This window comes from Mandrillus leucophaeus, unplaced genomic scaffold (genome assembly GCF_000951045.1).
Source record: "Mandrillus leucophaeus isolate KB7577 unplaced genomic scaffold, Mleu.le_1.0 Scaffold603, whole genome shotgun sequence".
Classification (NCBI taxonomy): Eukaryota; Metazoa; Chordata; class Mammalia; order Primates; family Cercopithecidae; genus Mandrillus; species Mandrillus leucophaeus.
This window is the reverse complement of record NW_012106509.1, coordinates 558079-581364: the sequence shown is the minus strand read 5'-3', so window position 1 is coordinate 581364 and position 23286 is coordinate 558079.

The following is a 23286-nucleotide window of genomic DNA, read 5'->3' as shown; positions in this document are numbered from 1 at the left end:
ATAAAACACATACATTTGCTCTGGATGCTATAAAATGTTATTTATACAAATTCATACAATTTGTTACACAAATGCATTTTTTATATTAACTTTCATCTTCTCATCTACCTTTCTTCTTCCTTTGCTTTGGGATTTATACAGTTGTGCAGTCTTAAGAAACTTAATTCTATAAACTCTATTTGAGAGTTTATAAACATCAGGAATATTTATAATATTCTAGACTCAGAAATTCTGGTGAGCACTATTTTCAGGACAGTACATTCCAGAGGTTAGGATCACAGTCATGGAGCAAACAGAAGGCCTATATTTTCACAGAGAGTCTTCAGTTCTTGAATTTCTATGCTGAACAAATGGAATCCTCAACACTCCAGGTGCTAAAGTGAGAAACACCTTTAGTGCTGCTAAAGATTCAGTGGGAAAGAACTTAGAATACAGGACCTTGTTTGTTCTCCAGATTCTATGAAACAAAGGACATTTATTTAAGGAAGATTGGGGGAAGTCGGGATTTATTAGTCACCCATGAACTCCAGAGTACTATGGGTACAAACTTTTATACAACGTAGACCTTGGCCTCAAGAAGTTTACAGTGTCATATCTCATAAACGAGAGAGGTATTTAAACAAACTGGCAATCCATTGTGATAAATGCAATAGTAGAGAGAAAATCTAGTGTTTAGTCCTGAAGTTTGTGAATATGTACAATTTTCCAAAGAAAGATGCTATGCGATAGTATTCGTAATTAGTGACTTACCTGATTTCTTACTCTTTTTTGTCAAATTTTTAAATACATTACTACTTTTTAATTGAAACTGAAAAAATTTAGGAAAGATACCTTCGAACAATTTAAGTGTTTGTAAGAGAGAATTGTAAGGAAGGAGGTGAGAGTGTTGGCAGCTCTGCTTGACAAAGTCATATAGTACATTCTTTTTTTATCCCCCCACACACATTTTCTCTCTTTTCCCTTGTTTGAAACAAAGTTCTGCTATAGGTATGAAATGGGAGCCAGGAAGAGAGGAGCTGGAGGACAGCATAGGTCCACAGCAACTTGAGGTGCTTTCATTTTGATTTGACTTTCCATGCCATGCTCCTTTTTTCACCAAATAGCACAGCACTCGGCATTTGCCTCTACTGGGAAATATTGCATGCTGTTTTGCAAGATCTGTAAGGTAACGAACTATAAAACACTACTATAAATTATCATCATCACTCAATCTTTATTAAGCATTCTCCTCTGCCCATTCGAATGGCTGGCATATGACACCAAAATGGCAGGTGAAGCCCCTGCTTTAAAGGGGTGGCACCTCAGAGGGAAGATTCAGTATCCTCATTGAAGGTTGAGATGGGTTCTTGATTCTTAACTTATAAAATGAAATGGAATTTCTATGACTTATTCCCATCCAGATGATCTTTGCAGGATAATTATAGGACCTTTTCCAAAATCCTTATAGAATTTTACAAATAGGAGAGGAAAAAAAAACATTAGAATGACCTCTTTATCATCTCTTGCATGCATATGTGTGAGCAAGTGTGTGTGTGTGCAAGAGTGTGTGTGAGCATGTGTGTGAGCCGTGTGTGTGTGTGTGTGTGAGAGCAATCAAGTGTGTGTGTGTGTGTGTGTGTTGGGGCAAGTGTTATCATGTGAGAGTAAATTTACTGAAAACCTTTTAAAGATACAGTTTATTCTTACTCTGTTCTATTTAAAATTTTCTTAGCATTATTTCAAGAAGTAGCTCTAGTCAATGTTATATCTACTTTATACATACAAACTCACTTAATCCTCACAACAACCGTTCGAAGTAGGTACTTTATTATATCATTTTACAGATAGAATAACTGAGGACAGTGGAATTATTATGATTATGTAATTTGGAAAGCCATCAAGCTCAGAACTGAAAGACCCTGACAATCAAGGCCTAAAGTGTGAACTTGTGTTCACCACTCTATACTAAATATTGAATGTATATCTTCTTCCCTTTCATGTGAACTATGTCAGGTCACAATGTCAGCACCACATAAAAATAGATTTCTTTTGCTCGCTTGCCCTTTCACAGAGATTTCTTCCATGTGCCTTTGCAGCTTCCAAAAGCTGTAGCCTGTTCTTTGAGAAAACTCTTCTCTCCTTAAGGAGTTGCCCCACATCAGATTGATTCTGGGCCATGCCTCATGTCAGCTTGCAAAAGACAAAACCCTTTCTGTTTCTAATGAAATCTCTCATATTTTGAAATGAAAGCAAGAACTGCTCTGCCGAGGTGCCAAGGGAAACATACTTCCATTATGAAGTGTTTCTAACAAAATGTTTTGGAGATTTTAAAGGAGTAGCTTTCTAAATATCCAAGGCATCTGCAAACAACCAGACATGCAGGCCCACTTCTCAGCCCAAACACTGTTCCTGGGTTGTATCATTTTTTTTCCCTGAAAATCAGCACAGCTGTTGCAATGCCCCTTTATCAATGGTCCAATGATCCCAACAAATTTTTTTCCAAGAGTGAATAATCAAAATGGTATTACAGGTCTTTGATTTTGAAATATATGCACTGTTAATATAATTTTGGCCTTCTTTAGCAGAATTTCAAAGGGGAATCAAAGGTTTATATTTATAAAGTTTATAATCATTCCACAAAGTTCAAGACATTTGGCAGTGCTTGGGAAACTTAAAAACAGTAATAAAAGGTTACTGCGGGGAATTCAAAGCTGCCTTGTATGGTAATGCTGATTCAAGCCACCACATACTGCAGCATGACAAGTTTAGCTGTGATTTGGGGATTGGATCAGAACTGTGTAGCTGTAGAGATATTGAAATGGCTTACCCATTAACAACAAACAAAGGACTTTGGAAAATCTACAAATATTTCCTCTTTGAAAACACATTAGGGGTATGCGGGGGGAGAAAATCGTGCATTCTTAGCCTGATTTACTAAGCCTCTATCAGCCTCCTTGACTGTTCTCAAGCACCAATCTTGCCTTGCAATTGTAAACTGTGCACTTTTGCCAACCTGGAATGCACACTCTGTCCCTGCCCGGCTCCAGCTCATTCTGCATCTGTGCTTGCTCAAACTCTGGTAACCCAGGCTCTTCATTTGTTGGCAGCTGGTAAAAGGGGTTTCCTTATGAGTCACAGTGTGGAGGGCGGCTGAGTAATATACCCTATCCTGTGCTACAATCTGTGTGGAATGTATTTGAAATAAAACTCAACCTAGAGTTTAGTTCGACATCTGATTTCAAACACATTCTTGAAAAATTGGAGTGCAACAGGGAAAAAAAATCAGTGTCTCTCCTGCTATGGAAAAGTTTATTCCCTACAATTGTCTCCAAAGGGACAGGAACTAAGTTGCACTCGTTCAGGCTCTGAGGTCTCTGATGAGGAAAGAGTCCACAGCTTGGCTTTTTAAGACGATCCTGCTTTCCTGTTATGGCAGTAAAGTAGCTGGTCCCATGGTGAATGAAAGTGGGAAAATACGAAGTTGAGAACGCACAGGTGTCACAGGCTAAGGCTTTTGTCAATGCTGCTTAACAAATGTAAGCATCTGACAGATCATATCTTTAACTGCAAGAAGGTAAAGAACATTACAAGGTAAGTTGTGTTTATAAAAGTCATAGGTGATGCAAGAACACTGTTTATCACCATATAGTCACCTGTTTACAGTAAGTTGAAGAAAATGGATTTTCTTATTAAATGCAGTAACATGCATTTATCGAGAAAAATGAATTAAGACTAGCTATGAAGGTCTAAATTTAATTTCAAAGAAACTACAGACACTGTACTAACCAAATGTTATATTTTTTCTTTTTAAATATCATTAGATACCAAATATCTGAAATGAAAAAAAGATTAGTGATGACATGAGGAATGAATAGAAAAACTGCAAAATTTGTGGCTAGAAACTTAGAATTATCCTATAAGCTAAATGTATCAAATTCACATATTCTTCTAAACTAGAGAATTAGTTATGCTTCAGAAATATAAAATACATATATACCGGAAAGTTTGCTCTGGTTACTAAGAATAAAATAATCATATCTTCTTAATTTATGGATCTTATAAAGTAAATGAGATGGAAATATGTCTGTTATCTGCTGCTTTTGACTAATATTCAAATAAAAGAATCAAGTTATTTCCTTCATATAATTTGTAACACACACTTCTAAATACAGGTGAGTTGCATGAGAAAACAAGAATGAAAAATAAAAAATTTCTGGGCCAGGCACCATGGCTCACGCCTGTAATCCCAGCACTTTGGGAAGCCAAGGTGGATGGATCACAAGGTCAGGAGATTGAGACTATCATGGCTAATGCGTCTCTACTAAAAATACAAAAAAATTAGCCGGGTGTGGTGGCGGGCGCCTGTAGTCCCAGCTACTCAGGAGGCTGAGGCAGGAGAATGGTGTGAACCCGGGAGACAGAGCTTGTAGTGAGCCGAGATCTCACCACTGCACTCCAGGCTGGGCGACAGAGTGAGACTCCATCTCAAAAAGAAAACAAAAAACAAACAAACAAAAAAATTCTATTTGGTTACTTATAATTTGGGTTTGATACAAAAATTCCTTCAGTACCAACAATCTGATAGGGTCACCAGGTATAGCCGATGTTAACAAATCCACCAGATTAAATCAGTATGTAGAAAATGTCAAGTCTATGTTTACTCAGTTATTCCACAGTCAACACTCAGAGCTTACCAAATACCATGATATTTACAAGGCATATAAGAAGCTCATCAAGTGAGGACAGGGGCAGACATGCAAACAAGTAATTGTCATGGATGTGGTCTGAATGTGTCCCCTCAAAATTCATATGCCAAAATCCTCACCCCTAAGGTGATGGTTATTAAAAGGTGGGCCTTTGGGAAGTGATTAGGTCATGGTGGAGGATGGGGGAAACCTCATGGATAGCATTAGCACCCTCATAAAGGAAGTCTGAGAGAGATCCCTTGCCCCTTCCACCCTGTGAGGCTAGAGAGAGAAGATGACTATCTATGAGGAAGTGGGCCCTCACCAGGTAGTGAATCTGCCAGAGCCTTGATCTTGGACTTTCCAGATTCTAGAACTAGGAGAAATAAATTTCTGTTGTCTATAAGTCACTCAGTTTATGGTATTTTGTTATAGCAGCTCTAACAGACTAGGATCATCATATGCAATGTGATAAGCCCTCAACAGAGGGACACAAAAAGGGAGGAGAGAAGAAGACAGCAGATAAGACTTGGGGGAGGAGGGCACCCTTTGAACTGGGTCTTAATAAGAGAATAAGTGACCCAGGAGGAGAAGGGTGGGAGGTGGGATAGCAAAGAGCATTCCAAACATAGTTTCACAACAGTCTTGTAGACAGAAGGCATTATGTAGTAAGAAGACTTGAGCATCAGGGAGAAGTAACAGTTCTGACCGACGATAAGAGAGATATTGGCAGGAAGAGTAACGGACTTTGAGTTGGTGAAGAAGGGAGGTGGGGTATGAATATCACTGTAAGGTTAGCCGAAGAGTATGACTATACAATGACATTTTCCCAAAGGTGTTTTATAAGATATTAACTCCATATACCACTTATTTATTGGATTATTTATGGGGACTAGCAAACAAAAGTTTTCTTTTTCAAAGAAAGGATGAGAAATCTTGATTTTTTTTTCCGTAAAACTTTTCACAGTCTTCAACGTGCTAATGTATGTGGTTCCGCGAGATATATGTAAATAAATATAAAATTTCCCAAACTTATTTCACCAAATATCCCTTTAGCTGCACGGATATTTTGAAAAGTTAGTGTTCCATATAAGATAGTTTGGGAATGCTACTATAAGGAATCGATTAGAATGGAAAGTCTTAATTAATAAAGATGTGAAAAATTCACGGCCAAATTTGTATTTTAAAAACGCAACTTTGGCAAGAATGTGGAAGAAGGGTTTGTAAGTGAGACATAGTTGGGAAACTAGTGTCCAGGCAAAGCCCATGGGAAAAAGGAGAATATCTGAATTTGGTAGAATTTCAGAATTAAACATCCAGGTGTTCATGGCGAGTGAAGATGTGAATGAGGGGAAAATGTCAATATATTACCTAACCAAGTGACCAAAGGTAACATAATTCGTAATGAGACAGATATCATGAGCCTCTTGTTGTGATGCACTGAGAACACTACATTACTTATGTTACATTCCTGACAACAATGCATAAGCTGAAACTAGTCTTGAAAATCATTCTATAAAATCAATGGACTGTACTGTAAAAAAAAAAAAAATGAATGTTATAAAAGACAAAGAAAAGCCAAAGAACCACCCCAGATCAAGGAAGACTAAAGATATTTGAAAACCAAGTGCAACTGTGATTCTTCATGGCATTGTGGACCTGTAAAATACATGCTATGAAAGACATCAAAGGGACTATTAGAATAAATTGAATAGATCTTATGAATTAGATAACAGTATAATATCAATATTAACTTTTATGATTTTGAAAATTTTACTGTGATTTCATAGGAGAATTTTTTTTCTTGGAAAATAACACAATATTTCAGGGAAAAGAAGCATGAGCTTTGTAACTTACTCTCGAATGAAACAGAACAAAATATATAAATATTATATATAAAATATATATATATTTATATAATTGGTCAGGTTTGGTTGCTATGTGTGTGTTTGTGTGTATATGTACATATATACACTATATATATTTATACATATATATATGTATAGAGAGAGAATGCTAAAGCAAAGCAAATATGAGAAAATGTTAAAATATGGTAACCAATTTGGGTGAAGGGCATATGCAAAAACAGTAGTATATTTTTGCAAATTTTCTGTAAGTTTGAAGTTATTTGAAAATAAAAAGTTAAAAAAAATAATTCAGTAACTGCATTTGGAATTCATCTTAAGAAGCAAAGCCAACAGGTACAAAATATGAGTCAATGACAATTCTGCAGTTTCTAGCTTCAGTAATAGATGAGCATATGGAGAGCACAGGCTAGGGACGAACAGGATTTGAAACAGGAAGATGGTGAGTTCTGTTTGAGGAATGTATTTTCAAAATGTCAATATCATCTCCAGGGGGACATTACTAGTAAGACATGCCTGGAGTTCTTAAAAGAAGCAGCACTGGAGTTTGAGATTTGGAAGACATCTTTACAAGAGATCTTCTCTGTTCAGGGATTCAGTTTCCTCCTTGTTCAATCTTGGGGGGTTGTATATTTCCAGGAATGTATCATTTCTTTTAGGTTTTCTAACTTGAGTGCATAGAGGTGTTCATAACAGTTTCTGGGAGTTTGTGTATTTCTGTGGAGTTAGTGGTAATGTTCCCTTTGTCATTTCTGATTGTGTTTATTTGGGACTTCTCTCTTTTTTTATTAGTCTAACTAGTGGTCTATCCTTAATTCTTTCAAAGACTCACCTCCTGGATTCATTGATCTTTTGTATGGTTTTTCGCATCTCAACTTCCTTCAGTTCAGCTCTGATTTTGGTGATTTCTTGTCTTCTGCTAGCTTTGGGGTTGATTTGTGATGTTAAGTTCTTAATTTGAGAACTTTCTTTTTGTTATAGGCATTTAGTGCTATAAACTTCCTTCTTAACACTGCGTTAGCTATGTCCCAGAGATTCTGGTATATTGTAGCTTTGTTTGCTTTGGTTTCAAAGAATTTCTTGATTTCTGCCCGAATTTCATTATTTACCCAAAAGTCATTCAAGAGCAGGTTGTTTAATTTCTATGTAATTGTGTGGTTTTGAGTGATATTCTTAGTCTTGATTTCTACTTTTATTGCCCTGTGGTCCAAGGGTGTGGCTGGTATAATTTCAGTATTTTGTGTGTTTTTTTTTTTTAATTTGCTGAGGACTGTTTTAAGCCTATTGCGTGGTTGATTTTAGAGTACGTGCCATGTGCAGATGAGAAGAACGTATATTCAATTGTTTTTGGGTGGAGAGTTCTGTTGACATCTATTAGATCCATTTGGTCAAGCATCGAGTTCAAGTCCTGAATATCTTTGTTAGTTTTCTGCCTCAATAATCTAATATTGTCAGTGGGGTGTTGAAATTCTCCCACTATTATTGTGCGATTATCTAAGTCATTTCCTAGGTCTCTAAGAACTTGCTTTATAATCTGGGTGCTCTTGTGTTGGGTACATATATATTTAGGATTATTAGGTCTGCTTGTCGAATTGAGCCTTTTGCCATTATGTAATGCCCTTCTGTGTCTTTTTTTATCTTTGTTGACTTAAAGTCTGTTTTGTCTGAAATTAGATTAGCAACTCCTCCTTTTTTCTGTTTTCTGTTTGTTGGTAGATTTTTCTCCATCCTTTTACTTTGAGCCTATGGACATCATTGCATATAAGATGGGTCTTTTGAAGACAGCATACTATTGAGTCTTGCTTGTTTATCCAACTTCCCACTCCGTAAGTGTTAATTGAGCATTTAGCCCATTTACATTCAAGGCTAGTATTTACACATGCATATTTGATCCTGTCATCATGTTGTTATCTAGTTATTACGCAGACTTGTTTGTGTGGTTGCTTTATAGTGTCACTGGTGCATGTACCGAAAGTGCGTGCCTGTAGTGGCTGGTAACAGTCTTTCTATATTTAGCACTCCCTTTGGGACCTCTTGTAAGGCAGTTTATATTTAGCTCTCCTTCTAAAACCTCTTGTAAGGCAGGTCTGGTGGCAAATATTTTATGACAAAGATGCCAAAAGCAACTGCAACAAAAACAAAAGTGGGTAAATGGGATCTAATTAAACTAAAGACCTTTTGCAAAACAAAAATTATCAGCAGAGTAAACAGAGAGAATGGGAGAAAATATTTGCAAACTATGCATCCAACAAAGGTCTAATATCCAAAATCTATAAGGATGATAAACAAATCAACAAGCGAAAAACAAACAAAAAAATCGATAATTTTGTAATGCCCTTCTGTGTCTTTTTTGATCTTCATTGGCTTAAAGTCTGTTTTGTCTGAAATTAGATTAGCAACTCCTCCTTTTTTCTGTTTTCTGTTTGCTTGGTAGGTTTTTCTCCATCCTTTTACTTTGAGCCTATGGACATCACTGCATATAAGATGGGTCTTCTGAAGACAGCATACTGCTGTGTCTTGCTTCTTTATCCAACATGAACATATACTTTTCAAAGAAGATATACAACAGACCAACAATCATATAAAAAAATACTCGACACCATTAATCATTACAGAAAAGCAAATCAAAACCACAATGAGATACCATCTCACACCAGTCAGAATGGCTATTACTAAAAAGTCAAAAAATAATAGATGCTGGCAAGATTGCAGAGAAAAGGCAATGCCTATATACTGCTGGTAGGAATATAAATTACTTGAGCCATTATGGAAAGCAGTTTGATGATTTCTCAAATAACTCAAAGCAGAATTACCATTCAACCTAGTAATCCCATTATTGGGTATATACCCAAAGGAATACAGATCCTTCTACCATAAAGACACATGCATGCACTATTCACAATTACAAAGACATAGAATCAGCCTAGATGCCCCTCAATGGTAGACTAAATTTTTAAAATGTGGTACATATACACCATGGAATACTATGCACGCATAAAGAGAATGAGATTATATCCTTTGCAGCAACATGGATGGTGCTGGAGACCATTATCCTAAGTAAACTAACACAGGAACAGAAAATCAAATTGTGCATGTTCTCACTTATAAGTGAAAGCTAAACACTGAGTACCTACGGACACAAAGAATGGGATAAGAGATACCAGGGTCTATTTGAGGGTGGAGGGAGGGAGAAGGGTAAGGATCAAAAACCACCTATCAAATAGTATGCTTATTACCTGGGTGGTGAGAAAATCTGTACACCAAATCCCCGTGACACACAATTTACCTATATAATCTGAACATGTACCCCTGGATATAAAATAAAGGTTTAAAAAAAAGATATTCTCCACTTTCTGGTGTTTTTAATTAACTGACAATTTCTCTCTTCATTTAAACAACTTTTCCAGTGCAAACTTGCAACTTTGTCTTGGGCTTAATATAATACATGAAATTTTCCTTTTTTATGAGCTAGACTCTCCTAGAAAAAATAGTGACATAAACCATTTATAATTAAGTTTAGAAGAAAAATTCAAGTATATTATATTAAATAAGTATCAATTGATAGTAGCGATCTAGCAATAGCCACAACCTGGCATTGCAGACCTCAACGGCAATGAGGAAAATTTTGTATATGTTCCAAAAATTGATTGAAAATGATATTAGTTGAGGTTTTAAAATTCCTCAAGAAAATCAACCACATATTTTAAACCTTCCTAAACTTCACAATCTCCAGAGCTTATGTTCTAGGGGTCACCTTGGATACTAGTTTGGTTAAGCTAAACAACCTATCTGCAAAAACATTTGCCTTGATAAAGACTTCCCGTTCAAATAAAACTCAAATCTAATTAGAAAATGAAGAATGCTGACGCTAAAATAGATTACACTAATTTAAGACTAAGAAAATGTAAGGTTTTCCAAACCTCAAGGTATAAAAGTGACAGACTCAAAATGTTTTGCTAAAATAAATACCATCTCAATCTTGTGTACCCAGGCAATTTCAACTTTTCCAAGGCAGAATGCTAGATATTCTTGCCTGACCCTGGTCTGTTGTAAAATGCCAGAGATACCCTCCCATCATCCTGTGACAGTAGCTCATCCTGACATGTAAATATCTCATACATAATTTATTCCATTTCTTGGAGCAATGATTTGAATAAAAGCAAAACAGTTTTTCTGCTGTCTTTACTGTAAATGCTAATCTAATAATACCAAACAGAGTGTCTAGCCAGACTGCCTGGGTTTGAGTCTGAGTCTGCCACTTATTAACTGTGATCTTGTACAAGGTATGGAATCTCTTTGTGCCTTGTTTTCCCATGTACAAGATGGAGCAATGACATTACTTAGAGCTTTGGTCACATTATGTGCCACATCAATTTGCCAAAGGAAAATAAATCCTACCTGCCTAGATGAACAGAGTTTCATCTTCCTCCAGAATCTAATTCTTGGTCAAGAAACTACTGAGGGGTTTATTCCTATCCGAACGGTCAGCCTTAGGACTTCTTAGCTACAATGCAGATAGTATTTCTTGAGATGAAAGGACTCCACCAGCACTATTCATAAGCTGGCAGTACCAGAAACGAATACCCTCTGTGCTGCTGCTATGGCTGCTGTCACCTGCCATCACCCTAGGAAGTTTCTAGAAGTGAGTGTGGTCACTGTTCATACTCTGCCTGTGTACTGTTTAATATCACCATGCTCTGGTCTAGAAAAGAAACCCACCTTTTGTCTCTCTCCCTCTGCCTCAACAACTGTGGAATCTGTAAGCTTATCATTAAAGTTCAAGAACCCTAAAAGCTGGTCGATCACTAATTTTAAATAATCAAATTGTCTATTTTGGTATTTTCCTTGTAAGTTTTTTCAGTAAATTATGGCCACAGGTTATCCTGGGTAAAACGCTTGTCCCAATTCCTTAGAATATCATCTGAGGCTAGGAATAGCCACGGTTGTGCATGGATGTGGCATCATGTGCAGATTGTAGAATATCACTGCAAAGCCCAATTTAGACTCCATGGGTGAGATCATTCTACCTTATACAATACATAAAAATGCTCAGGGTATACACACTTTGCAAAATGCTTTGAGGAAACATTGTTATGCAGCATGGTCTCCGCTGAACAGTTTTGACAGAACAGAGCACTTAAAAGCAGCTGTTGGCCAGGCGCGGTGGCTCACACCTGTAATCCCAGCACTTTGGCAGGCCAAGGCAGGTGGATCACCTGAGGTCAGGAGTTTGAGACCAGCCTGGTCAACATGGCAAAACCCCATCTATACTAAAGATACAAAAAATAGCTAGGCATGGTAGCACATGCCTATAATCCCAGTTACTCAGGAGGATGAGGCAGGAGAATTGCTTGAACTTGGGAGGCAGAGTTTGCAGTGAGCCGAGATTGTACCACGACACTCCAGCTAGGGTGATAGAGTGCAAAAAAACAAAACAAAACAAAACAAAACAAAAAGCTCCTGTTACAGGAAAATAAATAACAATTTAAATCCATCTCTTGATAACTCAGGTGACTGTATGTTCATGAAAAGCACCCTCTTCAAAGGTATGATCTCTCTGAACCAAATAAATTATTTCTTCAAATGTCTTTTACATGTCCCGTTAATTGTTTCAGTAAGATTATAGGAGACAGAAACGATGAGGTAATGTTCAGGGAAGCAGACACAAAGAGGCAGGGGAAGTATTCACTGAGCAGGACCACATATAATGCAGAGGAAGGAACTGCAAAGAGCAAACTGGGATCTGAAGTGGGTTGAAGGAAACTTCTCACAAATTCTGTTATAGCTCAACAAAGAATATGTTTGATATTTAATTAAAATGAAGCTCAAAAAGACTACTGCATGAATTTAGAATAATTCCAAACCCAACTAGAGAAAGCAGTAAGGGTTTCTACCCATGCACCACCCCTCAAGTGTCTTTTGTATTCTGTTCAAGGAATGCTTTTAATAAAAAACAGAATAAAATTAGAAATATTTTCTGATGAGTGATTTTCCTAGTACTAATTTATGATGAGCCTATACTTTTCTACCAGAACTATGGATTTTCTTTTTACACATAACAGTTTGCCTTTTCAACACAGAGTTAGTAACCCTAATGAGAAGAAATCACAGGCAGAGGATGAGCTTACTGCGAGCAGCAACCCTAGGTTACACACCCAGGACAGTGTGTCCATAGGGGCTCAGCTGCTGTGCCATAATTGCTGAGACCCTCAGCCCTGGGGCAGCAAGGCCAGGGTGGCAGAACTTCATCTGGGCTCTTCAGAGGGCAGCCTGAGGTATGCTGTGGGCCACACAGGTAGGGAACCCCAAGATGGCCACTCCTGCCACTTTGCCCAGGTGGGATGCAACGGCCACCTCCCAAGTCCCTATGGCCCATTGTAGACAAGGGTCCTATATTAGTTTCCTATAGCTATTGTAATAAATTCCCAAAAACTTAGTGACTTAAAAGAACAAAACAATTATCATCTTGCAGTGCTAGAGTCCAGAAGTCTGAAATTAAGGTGTCAATAGGGGTTATGTTCCTTATGGAAGCTCTAGGAGAGTCTTTGTCTCTTCTAGTTTCTGGCGGCTTTTGGTATTCTTTGACTTGTGGCCTTGTGGCTGCATCACTCCAATCTCTGCCTCTGAGGCTATATCACCTCTGCCACTTCTGCCGAATCTGCTATTATGGACTCAATGTGTATGCTCCCCATTCATATATGTTGAAACCCTGTGATGGTATATGCAGATAGGGACTTATGAGATGAGTGGAGCCCTCGTGAATGAGATTAGTGCCCTTAAAAGAAGAGGCCAGAAACCCTACCTTGCTCTTTTTTCAGTCATGTGAAGAAACAAAAAAAAGTTGGCAGCCTACAACCTGGAAGTGGGCTCACACCAGAATCTGACCGTGGTGGCACCCTGATCTTAGACTTCCAACCTCCAGAACTGTGAGAAATAATTTCCTATTGTTTACAAGCCACCCAGACTATGATATTCTGCTATAATGCCCTGAAGTGTCTAAGCAGTCTTCCCAGTGCATTTCTTATAAATAACTTGTCAGTGAATTTAGAGCCACACAGATAATCCAGGATGATCTCCTCATCTCAAGCTCCTTAATTTAATTATATCTGCAAAGTTCCTTTTTCCAAGTAAGATAATAGTCACAGATTCTGGTAATTAGGACATGGGCATATTTTTTGAGGCCCACTATTCAACTCACTACAAAGTCAATGAGATTGCCAAGGGAGTTGCTGTTCAAGATGTTCGATAGCTTAAGGTGAGCCTGGTTGGGGAAGGGATGGGGGTAGGGAAAGAAGATGCAGAAAGCTCAGGTGGGTATGGGAAAGAGGTAAATCCAAGCAGTGGCCCCTACATTCTGGCATCACAAATATTGAACATTTCTGTTTTCTCATCCAAGTTGGCTGCATAGTAGCTCTTCTAACACACAGACCTGTTCCAAAATTAAATTGTCGTCATTCTTTCAAAATACTTGGCATTAAAAAAATTATTGGATTCAAAGATCTATTCTTTTAGAAAGGGAAATTTTAATTTAATAGTTGTTTTTGAAAAAAAGGCAGAAGCTGCTAAATTTTTCAAATACACTGTTATATGTTAATGGTTTTAATTTTTTATAACTTATGCAAAAAAGTGTCTTATCAATGAGGATTGTTAAGACCTTGCAGGAATCATCATTAATAAGATTTGACTAGGAAGTGTTTAACCATTTCAGGCATAAAAATATAATACTCAAAGAAAAAATGGTCAGGAAAGCATACTGAAGTCTCATTTTAAAAACTGCAAAGATTTGACTGTTTAAATATTCAACCTTTTCATTAATATTTGTGTTTTTATCATAATGATATTGATAAAGTACATATAATATGTTTTCTCAACAGGTCCCATGCAGATGCCTCCAAATACCCTTTAGTTTGCTCCAGTGTGAAACAGTTAGAAAGAATTGTCATATGAAATAAGCATGAAAAATGCTTTTTCTCTTTTCCTCTGATATAAAATTATATATAATATATATAATAGCAGAGGAATATATAACATATATATAATAGCAGAGGAAAAGAGTTTGTGTGTGTTACTACATATAGCATATATATAGTAACACAAACATTTTATATATACATAATTTCCAAAATGTATATTATGTATATAATATATATAATAGCAGAGGAATTCAAGAAAGAATGAGCAAGAAGAGCAAGAAGGGAATTGTGATTGAATTTGCCTCAGAGCCAGCAAAGCTCTTACGGAAATTTAATGACTGTAAGCCACAAAAAGGAGCAGTCAGAAGTGAATATAAGAGGCAAGAAGAAGACCTAAAGGAAAACTGATCAGGAAGGGGAGGGCATCAATTAAGTATGAAAATATTTTCCAACTTCCTAGCAAATAGAGATTGGTCATCAAAAATGAATCCAAACCTACAAACATTATTAACTTTAAAAACTTAGTGTCACTGTATTTACACAGTGGAATATTATAGCATTAAAAGTGAGCAACATAACAGCATAACACCATAAAATTCTACATAATGCTGAGTGAAAGAAGCCCGGCCCACAAAATAATACATACTGTACAATATCATTTACATAAAATATGAATTCATTTATGGTGTTGAAAGGCACGATAGTGGTGACCCTTAGAAAGTCATAAATTATAAGAGGGGTCTGAGTTGTTGATTATGTTTTATTTCTTGATCTGGGGAGGGCAGGTTACAGAAGTGTGGTCAGTTTGTGAAGATTCATTGAACTGCACACTTAGGATATATGTGCTAATCTAGATGCACATTTTCTTCAATTCAATTTAAAAACAGCAGAATAAATTGTAAAATAAATGCCTCTCCTACCTTTCTTTCTGATGTGTTCTTGTATTTTTAAAAATAAAACAACATTCTATTCTATTTGTTGAAATAGAACACCATTGCTGTCAACTAAAATAACAGCAATACACCAAGGGCTTGTATGTTCTTCAACAACAACAAAAAATCCATTTAAAATTAGGTGCTATAATGTAATTGTAGATATGATTAAAAACATGGCTGACTCGAGCATGATTTCTGATGGAAAATTAAAAATGCTGTTTCCTCTACTGAGTTTGAGGTGAATAGAACATAAGAGATTTGCTGGACTCCAAGACCTGTGTTTTTTCAGCTACTCTGAGTGTGGTAGAGGCTGTTGCTCCCTGCATCCCTCAGCCTCTCTTAGAGTTAGGGCAAGGCCACTTGACCAATTATAGCCAATGGTCAGAAATGGAAATGGCACATGTCACTTGGGGCCAGGCATTTACGAGGCCAGCATGACTCTTCTACCTCTCTTCCTAACACATGTTAGAATAAAGAATTTTATGTAATAGAAACTGAGAACAAGGTGGGATAAATTTCAGGAAATCACCACTTATTCACATTAAAATGTAACCAGAAAGGTTAGTGCAAACCAAAAAAGGCATTATTATACAATTACATACATTTTAATATATATGATAATTCAAAAAAGTTTTTCCAGTATCTCTCTTTCTCCCTCTCTCTCTCACACACATTCTTTTTCTACATTTATTCTTAATCTTATTAAAAAATCTGATACCACTATAAGAAAGTTTGACGAAAAGTCTAAATAAGTCAAAATCCATATTACCTATGGATTGTTAATTGGTAATAACACAGCATTAGTATGATTCAGTGATCAAAATTACTCTTTAATTAGAAAAGTCAAAGATAAATATGTGGGAACTGGGGAATGCGAAGAAAGAAGAGAAAAGAAAGGAAATAATTTGGGTCTAAGTAAGGCTGAGAGGGTTAAAAATGAGAAAGTACAAGTGGTTAGAAAAAAAAAGGATATTTGCAAAGAAAGTCATGCAGCTAAAAGGGACCCATTATGAAAAGTATTTGGTTTATAGTTTAAAGCCTATTCTTCAGTCTACTTATTTGCGAATTTGTTTATTCTACTTCACTCACAAGCTGGCTCTCAAAATTGTACCACTCTCCTCAGGCATGTGGATAAAGCACGGACAGATAACTAGGAAACAGTCCAGGACTTTATATTGCTTGTCACAGCAGTACCTCTTGTAACAATTTTTTCATGTGTGTATAATAAAAATATGTAGGCCAGTGGTTTCTTCAGACAAAAGCAGTCTTCACATTCCAGAAACTCAGGGGGAGGTTGTTGAAAGAACAAGTTGTGCACACCTGAAGAATCAGCCATTCCCTGGACTGGAACTTTAACTCTGTTTTGAAATAGCTGAGTTGTTGTTGACCTCCCTGGAAAAGACTGTGAGTAAACCCCAAGAAGGTCATTCACCTTGGGAGCTCAGGTCAGAGTAGATTTGGCCAATCAGTTCATGGCCATATTCTTATTCAATGTTGTTGGTTCCGCAGTGGGTGGGACTTGCGTTTTAACACCCAAGGAAACAGCAAGTGAAGACATCAATTTAAGAAGAAGAAGAAAAAAAAAAAACATGACTACTAGGAGAAATTAAAGACTTGGTTGTGCACAAACAGAATGCCAGGGGTTGGCATAGTATGAGGTGGCGAAAGTTGACCAGAGCTGGAAGTCAGAGCCCTGGACACCAGTTTGCAACCACTGCAAGTCACTTTTCATGTTGGATCCTCATTTTTCTCATCTGTAAAGACGGAATATTTTATTAAACGATTTATGAAGTTTCCTCTCATCTAATTCTACAAATGCTCTGTGAATAGCTTCTGATTGGCTAAAAGGTCTCACTCAGTATAACTTAGAGAGTGTGATTTTGTTCTGGTTTGTCCTTGATCCTGGAGCATTCAGGAAGCTTGGAACAATTTCTCTATGACCCTTCACTCCTTCAGTGATGCAACTTGCCACAACACAGTACACATACCTCGATCCCTATTTTTATTACCAGGGATTTGGCTCTAACTTTGCCCAACTCTCAGGTGATGCTAACCTCTGGAGATTTCCCTGACCTCCACATTTTCTATAGAGAACTAAACCCTAGTGCTAGATGGGGTTTGAATGCTCACTTTCTTTACCTGATCCTTAAAATATTACAGCAAATATTTCTGATTTAAGATAAAATTATTAATACGATATGTTAACATTTGTTTCTGGGGTGTTATTATAGCAATTAATGAGTTATGTAGGAGTTCCAAAATAGCAATTCAGAAACAGATATTACTGAGTAAGCAGTAAAATAAATATCAGAGTTCTAATGATTACCAGCTTTTCGTAAATCATGCCAGTCTAGGAAATAGAAGTGTTTATGATACTGCTGAACTAACTATATAAGCCCCCCAACAATTCAAGCCATATTAATTTGAAAGCAGTTAGTAGATATAAGAAACTTAGTTATAATATAATATATAAATAATATATATAACTTAGTAAATATAAGAAAATAGATCAGTAGATCTTCATCATGACTGCATGTTAGACCCATTAAGAGAGTTTTTAAAAATTAGCTTCCTCTGTTCCCTTTTCTACCCAACCAATTAAATTGGGCTCTCTGTGATGCGGCCAAGGTGTTAATATTTGTGTTGAGTTCCCTAAGTACCAATAATTTTTCAACAGACAGGGCTGAGAAACATTGCAGTCTATTACTTCCTCTGGGGCCTTATATGGCACTTCCATAGAGTAAAATTGAAACAAAGAGGTTTGAGTGCAAAGTATGACTCATCCAACTTCTCTTAGCCTCAATTTCCCCAGCTATAAGCAAAGAGACAATATCTGTTCCACCAAATTGTTGAGAAAGTTAAATAAGTTATATTTCAAAGTATTTGATATACAGTAGATGCTCAAAAGGTATTGACTGAATGTTGAATTTATTTTTGATAACTTTTGTTAGCTTAATGTTAGGTGTTGACAGACAGTGATGATCTCAGTGTTAATATGGTGACCATAGTAAATAAGGTGCCTATAAAATATATGTGAAGAATAAATGTAGTCATTGATTTTTCTTCTTACACACATACATATAGATGAGGAGTATGGGATTTTAAGTTTATTTTATATACTTTAATAACTCATTAAGTTCATTATATATATGTCTATTTATATATCTATTAATTGATCTAGGTATAGATGAGGAATAGGGCACATTATATTCATTTTAAAAATGTGTAAAATCATGAATTTAAATATAAACTGGAAATAAAACAACAGCATGACATTAAAGGGGATCTCATCAGCTAGATATGAGCCTTAAGAGGCAGGAGGCCAACCTGCCCCCTGCTCAGCCTCAAGCCTGTCACTACCAAGCTGCACCTTGGAGCTCAGCCCAGAGGGTCTCCATCACTCACTTGAAGTTGAATCTAAACCCCCTCTGTAACAGAACGCCAGTCTGGGGAACTCTGAAGTACTTTGACTACAGGTTCACAGGTAGAGATTGCTTAACTGGAAGAAAAGTAAGGAGAAAAATCAATGTCTACATTCATTCCTCACATATTCCTCAATAGATCTATATATCTATTGATTGAGGGGTCATATTTCTACATCTTGTTCATTTGTAACTTGGATATTGTATAGTAAAATCTGATTGCCATCCTTGCCATCTCTTGTAGGACATTTTGAGTCTAATTTTGAAAGCTGGATATTATTTTCTTTCCACTTTCTGTAAACTGAGGGTAGGAAGGAGAAGAAAGGGAAAACTCCAATGAAGCTCCATACTTCCTTTCTGAAACACTGTTAAAGATAGTGCGGCAGGTCCCCCTGCACCCAGCCGGGGGTGTATTCACTCCTTTATCATATAAAGGTAGGCTTCTGCTCTACCCATCTTGGTATGAAGCCCTGGAAATAAGCAAATTCTTATATAGTGGGATCATGCAGCAAGAGTCTATGCACTCAAAAGTGTTCACTAAAATTTTCTCTGGACCTTCCAAGGGTACCTCATCATTCCACCTGTCTCCCCATGGAAGATGCGAGCAAGAATGCCATGACTCTGTGACCTCAAAATACTAACAGAATATTGCTTCTGCAGGATGGGACCACGGCTAGAACTCTATGCCACACCAGAATTCACTTATTCAACGCACATTTCTGAGTGTCAACTCTGTGCCAAGTATCGTTTCAATTTTACATCAGCGAACAAAATATACAATGTGCCCAACCTATGAATATTACTATTGTTGACATGACAACAATGAATGAACAACAAGACAGATTTATATAAGCCAGGTTATGTAAGTGTTATGAAGAAAAATGAAATAAGTAAGTGTTTAGCCAGGGTTCTCTAGAGGGACAGAACTAATAGGATAGATGTATGAAGGGGAGTTTATTAAAGATTATTGACTCACACAATCACAAGGTCCCACAAAAGGCCGTCTGCAAGCTGAGGAACAAGGTAGCCAGTCCAAGTCCCTAGTCTTTGAGACGGAGTCTTGATCTGTCGCCCAGGCTGGAGTGCAGTGGCGTGATCTCGGCTCACTGCAAGCTCTACCTCCTGCATTCACACCATTCTCCTGCCTCAGCCTCCCAGGTAGCTGGGACTACAGGTGCCGGCCACCAAGTCCAGCTAATTTTTTTTTTTTGTATTTTTAGTAGAGACGGGGTTTCACCATGTTAGCCAGAATGGTCTCCATCTCCTGATCTCGTGATCCACCCGCCTCGGCCTCCCAAAGTGCTGGGATTACAGGCATGAGCCACTGCACCTGGCCAAATCAAGAAATTTAAAAAGCATAATATGCCACTGTATTTCTTTTCTTTTCTTTTCTTATGAAAAACGATAATGCTAAATTTACAGGCATAATGTTGTATTGGCATTAAAGAAGGGCTACCAGTCCATTAAAATAATCAACATGTTATTTGTGATGCTGAATGTATACACAAAAGTTTTCAACTATCTGAAAAACAGGATCTTCTGATAAATATTCATCATATCCTGATTTTTTAAATTGGAGTACTTCAAATTTAGATGTTAAGTTAAAAAAAAACCTCTAAATTCTCACACATGAAACCTGATCTTGGCTCTGATGTTTACTTTTGTGAAGTAAGTAGAAATAATTGAGTACAGAAGAAACAGTTAGATTTGTTAAAATCTGGTTAAATGTTGTTTTAATTATCACGGAAGATGTAAAGAAATGTGTAATTTTATGGATTATTTATAGAATAGTGGCAAAACCAATTAGGTACTAAGTAAGAAGTGAACCTTGAATTTATGCATTTTTGTAATAGAACCTCTAGCTGTACTGAATACAAACTAAATTTTTGGAGGATAAACACTAAAAAACTCTTTCATTACTCTCAAGATATATGATTTATCATATTAATAAGCTTCTCATGTCATACATTGTGTTTCATTATCGTGGTTATTTTTGTCAACAATTTTTATTAAATGAGTTCTAATTTTTGGTGGAGAAATTTTGACAACTACACAAAGAATGTACCAATTATCACTTCTGAAAACTATACATATGAACTTTTCAAAACCTATAAATTACTCTTCTCTGATTTGGCTGAAGTTAGAGGAGTATTGTTAAATAATATTTAGTAAACACTTTTAAAAAAAAATTTATGTGTGTTTTCATAATGTGTTTTGATTTAAAAGAAAGTTGTTATTATTATTGAAAACATGTTTTGTAATGAGCCACTAAAGTCCTCAAAATTAAAATGAATCATACTATTGAAAATGTACATTTGATACACTTTTTTTCTCTGAGCAGGCAAACACATTTAAGACCTTTATGTAAGATCAGAAAAGCATAAGACAGCATTAAAAAGTACTATGCAGGAGGAGATGGAACAAGATGGCCAAATAGAAGCCTCCAGGAATCATCTCCCCCAAAAGGATTGAACAATTGTCTAAACAAAATTGAACAACTATCTAAACAAAAAAAGTACCTTCATAAAAAGATGAGTGATCACAGTACCTGCTTTTAACATCATATTAAGGAAAGAGGCACTGAAGAGGACAGGAAAGGCGGACTTGAATTGCCTACACCACTCTTCCCCTATCCCCAGGTAGCAGCCCCTCACTGATGCAGAGAGAGAATCTGTGTACTTGAGGGAGGGACAGTGCAGTGACTGGAATTTTGCATTGGAATTCAGTGCTGCTCTGTCACAGCAGAAGGCAACACAGGTCAGAACTCAGCCAGTGCCCATAGAGGGAGCATTTAAACCAACCCTAGCTAGAGGGAAATAGCCCATCCCAGTGGCAGAACTTCAGTTTTGGCAAGTCCCGCCAACAGAGGCTAAAGTGCTCTGGGGTTCTAAAATAAACTTGAAATGAAAGGCAGTCTAGGCCACAAGGACTGCAATTTCTGGACAACTCCTGGTGCTGTGCTGGGCTTAGAATCAATGGGCTTGGGGTGCATACAACTTAGTGAGACATTAGCTGGGGTGGCCAAAGGAATGCTTGTGTCACCCCTCCCCAAATCCAGGCAGTGAAGCTTGCAACTTTAGGAGAGAACCCTCCTTCCACTTGAGAGGAGAAGGGAGAGTAAAGAGTACTTTTTCTTGCAACTTGGATACCACCTCAGCCACAGTAGGATAGAGTACAGGGCAGAGTCCAAGGCTCCCATTCCAGGGTCTAGCTCCCAGATGACATTTCTATATATACCCTGGGTCAGAAGGGAACCCATAACCTCGAAGGGAAGGACCTAGTCCTGGAAAGATTTATCACCTGCTGACTAAGGAACCCTTGGTCCCTGAATAATCAGCAGTGGTAGCTAGGTAGTACTTACCATGGATTTTGGGTGAGATTCAGAGCCATGACCCAGTACATTCTCAGTTTTTGTGACTATGAGGAGAAACTCCTTCTACTTGAAGAAAAGAGAGGGCAGAATAAACAGGATTTTGTCTTGTAGTTTGGGTACCGTGGGGTAGAGCAGCAAGCATATCCTTGTCCCTGATTCCAGGCCTTGGCTCTTAGATGACATTTCTGGACCTGCCATTGACCAGAGGAGAGCTGACTGCCCTGAAGCAGGAGTCCCAGGCCTGGCAGCATTTACCATAACTGACTGAAGACTGCTTGGACCTTGAGTGAACATCAGCAGTAGCCAGGCAGTTCTCATGGTCAGTGGTAGCCATGAGGAGAGACTCCTCTGCTTGTGAAAAGAGAAGAGAAGAGTGGAAGAATTTTTTCTTGTGGCTTGGGTGCCAGCTCAGCCACAGTAGACTAGAGCACCAGGTAGATTTCTAAGGTTTCCAACTCCAGGCCCTGTCTCCTAGACAGAATCTCTGGACTTGCACAGGGCTGGGGGAACTCACCACCCTGAAAAGGACACAGACTGTCTGGCTTTGCCACTTGCTGATTGTAGAGCCTCAGAGCCTTGAGCAAACGTAGGTGGTAGCCAGGCAGTTTCACAATTGGCTTTGAGTGAAACCCAATGCTGTGCTGGTTTCAGGTCTGAAGCACTGTCCTAGTGGTGGTGAGTACAGGGTTGTTTGTGTCACCCCTCCTCTAGTTCCAAGAAATTCAGCACAGAGAGAGAGAGACAGACTCCATTTGTTTGGGAGAAAGTAAGGGAGGAGAACAAGAGTCTCTGTCAGGTAGTCCAGAGAATTCTTTTATATCTTATTCTAGACCCTCAAGGCAATACCTCTATGAGTCTGCAAGAGCCACAGCATTACTGGGCTTGGAGTGGCTCCTAATGCAGACACAGCTACAGTAACCAAAAACTTAGATAACAATACTGAAGTTTCCTCAAATACCTGAAAAGCCTTTCTAACAAGGACAGGCACAAACAAGCCAGGACTGCAAAGACTGCAATAAATACCTTATCCTAACTCTTCAATGCCCAGACACTGAAAAAGTTCCAGGAAAATGGCCTCACCAAATGAACTAAATAAGGCACAGGGGTCAGTCCT